The sequence below is a fragment of the Suricata suricatta genome, chromosome 7 (genome assembly GCF_006229205.1).
Source record: "Suricata suricatta isolate VVHF042 chromosome 7, meerkat_22Aug2017_6uvM2_HiC, whole genome shotgun sequence".
NCBI classification, from domain to species: domain Eukaryota; kingdom Metazoa; phylum Chordata; class Mammalia; order Carnivora; family Herpestidae; genus Suricata; species Suricata suricatta.
The window spans coordinates 134,220,704-134,225,392 of NC_043706.1; the positions used below are offsets into that span (position 1 = coordinate 134,220,704).

The 4,689-nt window shown below is 41.8% G+C and overlaps 1 long non-coding RNA gene across 2 annotated transcripts; it reads right to left on the reverse strand.

The window, feature by feature from the left end:
- Window positions 1-2,098: 2,098 nt before the first annotated feature.
- Window positions 2,099-4,342, reverse strand: LOC115295165. 2 transcript variants are annotated; one of them, XR_003910371.1, is made up of 3 exons: window positions 3,963-4,342; window positions 3,436-3,539; window positions 2,099-2,264 (listed from the first exon to the last, which is right to left on the reverse strand). It is a non-coding gene; the product is annotated as an uncharacterized LOC115295165 (long non-coding RNA). The 2 variants fall into 2 exon arrangements; XR_003910370.1 differs by having other exon boundaries at window positions 2,099-2,267.
- Between the last annotated feature and the right edge of the window lie 347 nt (window positions 4,343-4,689).

Genomic DNA, 4,689 nt, shown 5'->3' on the forward strand with positions numbered 1-4,689 from the left:
AATGAAATGCCTTCTGTTTCGCTCATCATTTCCATGATTCATAATGCTGTCTAGCATCTTTTCATGTGTTTATTGACCTTGGAGATTTCCTCTGATGTGAGAACCACTTTGAGTCATTGACTGAATCAGTCAGGGTTCCAGAAGGAGACAGATGGCACCCATCCTGGGCCATATGAGGAGATTTTGATAAAAGAATGATTTACAGATGTGTGGACAGGACTCCACGTCAAGAGACAGAGTTGTTACTAGTTATCCTTTCAGGCCTAACGGTGCAAAGTGAGGGCTCACTTCGTGTAGGAATGTGACCCTCTGTGGAGAATGCAGCAGACCTCAGGCAGCCCCAGAGAGGAAGAGGTGTGTATTGGGGGGAGGGGGAGATAAACTCTCTTCCCTCCTTCTTCTTCCGCCTGTCAGGTCCTTCCAGTCTTCCATTCTTAGAACCCAGCCCCAACCCCACCCCAGGAAGCAACAGGGTAGCAGAGAGCCTATTGCTGTGGTCAAGGTCATGCAGGCCCCAGGCAGCGGGGGGAGAGATGGAGAATAGATCTGGAGTCTCCAGTCCATGTGCCATTTCCCTGCTAGACTGGGTGCATTTGTGGTGGCAATGTCTCAGCGTTTTATGCAGGCAGGTGTTTCTTTAGCATCTTCCTGGCCTCTTTCTGTGTGAGACTGTCACTGCTTTTCAAGTACCCATTTCATCTTTGATGCGAAGTTTCTCTTTATACTAAGTGGCATTTGCCTTCTTGAAATATCCAGACCTGAATCTTATTCTAATACCTTTGAGGACAGGCCTTCAAAATTCAGGGGACCCTCTCATGTCCTCTTTATTTTTTCAATGTCTCTTCTCCTCTCTCTCTTTTTTTTTTTCTTTCTTTCTTGGAACTCATATCAGACTGATGGTCCAATAAAGCCTGTAGCTACAAACCACTACTGATCATCCTTATTTCACATGAATCGCTGTAATCATACACACACTTCATTTAAATCTAAATTCTCACTATATAGTTATGCCTGTTACATTTTATCCTGATTCAAACCTTGGACATATACTCCTATTGGAAATGGTTTAAATTTGATCCTGTCATTAAATATATTAGCCCCCTTTCCTGGCCCAGAGTCACATACAATCTTTATTTATTTTTAATTTTTTAAATGTTTATTTATTTTTGAGAGAGAGAGAGAGAGAAAGAGAGAGAGAGAGAGAGAGAGAGAGAGAGAGAGAGAGAGAGAGAACAGGGGAGGGGCAGAGAGAAAGGGAGACACAGAATCTGAAGCAGCCTCCAAGCTCGGAACTGTCAGCACAAAGCCTAATGTGAGGCTTGAATTCCTGAACTGTGAAATCCTGACCTGAGCCGAAGTCAGATGCTTAAGTGACTGAGCCACCCAGGAGCCCAAGATACAATCTTTATTAACATGACTTTGGTTCATATAAACTCAAATTTGAATTTGGCTGTGCTGCTTACAATGTGACTTTGTACAAATTTCTTATCTTTTCAGAAACTCATCTTCTCATTTGCAGAAAAGAAATCCTATCGGTCTTGTAGGACTATTGTTAATTATTTTCAAAAATTTCAAGCATCTACAGAATTAATTAAGACAACATATGTGAAAACACCTTACTAATAGAAATGCTGTAGTGTAATGGATGCATCCTTTTCAACACAGAGTGGGCTTTCCTTTTGTACCTTACCAAGTGTGAGACCTTTGCCCTGGCTCACCTCATCCTCTACCTGCCTAAGTGACAGAGGGATTTGTTACAGCTGAAAGGCAGAGAGAAAAGCCAATCAAAATGAGATTGTGCTGCAAGGCGGCCATTTTCCGAGGCAGGCTATGCCTTGAGAAATTGTTTTGTTCTCCTACATTCTTTTTTTTCCTTCTTTAGCCCATTGGGAGACTCAGTACACAGCATTCTCCTGTAGTATAAGAAGAGAGACCCTGTCCATCATCAGGGACTACCTAAAATTAGAAGGAAAATATGACATATGTAACAGTTAGACAAACACAAAATCTACCTTCTTTCCAGCCCTAGGGCTTATGGGAAGAAGTAAAAACAGTACAACAGTCAGATACATGGTTTTTGATTTCCATTCATGGGGATTTTGCCTAGAGGGGAGATGTTTTAAATAAAATAAGCAAGGAATCTCTTCCTTCTACTCATCTGGGATGCCGGCAGGACGTAACTCGCAGACCGTCTTACAGCAACGCAGCTTCATGTGGTCAGGCAAGGGAAAGTTCTTGTATTTGGTGTCCTCACGCTGTCCTTGCTTCTAGATGGGCAAGGGCGTGACCCAGAAATCATGTTAGCGGTCTATCTGGGAGTCTGGCCATGCGGGTTGCCACAACAGAGATGTACATAGTGACTGTCACGTAGGGCTCCAGAATAGACTATTCGAGCTGGAAGTGAATAGATGGCACAAGCCATCCCTAGATGTTCCAATAGTGACAGGGAAGCCTAGATGGTCCTGAGCCAGCAGGGACGCCACCGACAACTCACTGATCAGGCCAAGATTGACCAAAAGTCACTTCAGCTTCCTATTTCAAATTTCAGTATCAGACCAGAGAAGACAGAAGTCACCTCCCCTGAGGGATCGACACCATTCTGCTGTCACGCAGGTGCCTGGGCCCTTGACACCTTCCACGGTCAAAGTGGACTCAGGGAGACAAGGGTAAGGGAATGTTTCAAATGATAGAGTGTGTCCTTAAAAAGGGACAACTTCTATTATTAACATAATGGACTAAGTTCAAGCAGAGTTGGACTCTTAGTTAATTTTTCCCTCCTTATCAATGCCCATCAGATGATGGCTCATAAAAAGAACAGTTTTAGAGGAGATAAACTTTTTATCTTTGCACAACCATGTTGTCATGAGTTTTTAAAAATCCCTGTTCAGGAGACATTTGGTAAATGTTAACTTTTCGTATTTCCTTCTTTCTCCATAAGTTAATAATAATAAAAAAAACTGTTTAACACCCCTGCCCTCAATACAGAATGCTAGCTCTCCATGAAGTGTAGATGACAAGGACAACCTTAATAATTTCCACTTTTATCTCTTCTTTTCTATTTAGTTATTTTTATTTTGCTGCTTTATTTCAGCTGGAAATGCAGTTCAATCTGGCTTATGCAAACAGAAACAAAAATGTAATTCTTTTGGTTGAGGAATTTGTCTCATAAGTGGTTGAATCTAAACATATGGTATACAAGTACTTGGTATTTATTCCTTCTATCTTTCAGCTATACTTTGATTCTATGGGCTTCAAATTCATCTGGATGACTCTACATGGTAATCTCCATCTACATGGTGATCTCCAGCACCTCCAGGTCAATATCCTACCAGCTTCAAGACCAGTGCAAAAAAGAAAAAAAAGATGTTTTTATGTCAACTCAAAATACGTGCCAGAATTGAGTTTTGTTGGCATGCCTGAGATCAACTTGCCTACCTCTGGCCAGGCTTGAGTCAAGTGTCTACTCCTGGAGGCAAGAAGTCAAGGCAGCTTCATCTGAACCACATGAATTAAAGGTAGGAGGCGGTGGTTTCCTCCCCCTACACACACACAAAAAAATTCAGGATGATACCATCAGAAAAGGAGACTAGATACTCAGCAACAAAACCTTACAAATACTATCATTCACTTTTATAACCAGTCTTCTATGCATATCTCACTCTATGTGATTCTGAAAGATTTCCTACAGAAGATTCCCCCTGAAAAGTTTCCCAAAGAGTGTTCCTCACAAAAGGTTCCCATCAGAAGCTTTCTCAGAAGGTTTACCTCAGAAGTTTCCCTCAAAAGTTTTCCCTAGAGGATTCCCTCAGAAGCTTCCGTTAGAAGATTCACCTCAAAAGATTTCCTCAGAAGGTCCCCCTCAAAGATTTTCCCAGAAGGTTCTCCTCAAAGATTTCCCAGACAGTTCCCCACAAAGATTTTCCCAGAAGGTTTCCTACAGAAAGTTCTTCACAGGAGGTTACCTGGTCAAGGCTCCTCTCATCGGGTTCCTCTTGACAAGTTTCCTTGGAAGTTTCCTCTCAGAAAATTTCTCACAGAAGGGTCCCTTCAAAAGTTTCTCCTCAGGGGTTGCATGATTGTAGCTGATACTTTTTTCAGTAGCAGGCAATTTACAGTTTAATTTATCAGATCTGAAGCCTTGAGCTTCCCATATTCTTGACTGAAGAATGATCTTCCCCTTTCTGGAAAAGGCCTCATCCTCTAGACTGAACATTTCTACTGCGGGATTGGTAAAATAGAGTGAAGAGGTCCAGGGGAGCACCATTAGGCCATCCAGTTAGACAGAATCAACTATAGGTTGCCAACATGTGGCAGAGGCCAGTCAGATCCCCTGACCTTATGCTTTCCGTCCTCTTAATCTGGAGCTCAACTCCTTGGTGTGCATATTTATTTTACCTTTTTTGGATGAAGAGAAATCTTGATGAAATAGAAAGCCAACCAATGTTGAGTGAATCAAGAAATATTGGCATGAAGAAGCAAATTATGGACTGAATCAATCTTCCTTTTATCTATTAACATTACAATGTCTACCTCAGCAGGAATGACAGTCATTGGCTTGGCTGCTAGGAACAGCTCTAAAAGACATCTTTGTAAAGTGCTTTTTACTATATAAAAAGCTCAGTTCATTTTGGGGTATGGATTCCTGCAGCTCTTATGGACTTGAGTGGAAGACTGTATGTAGAATGAGCA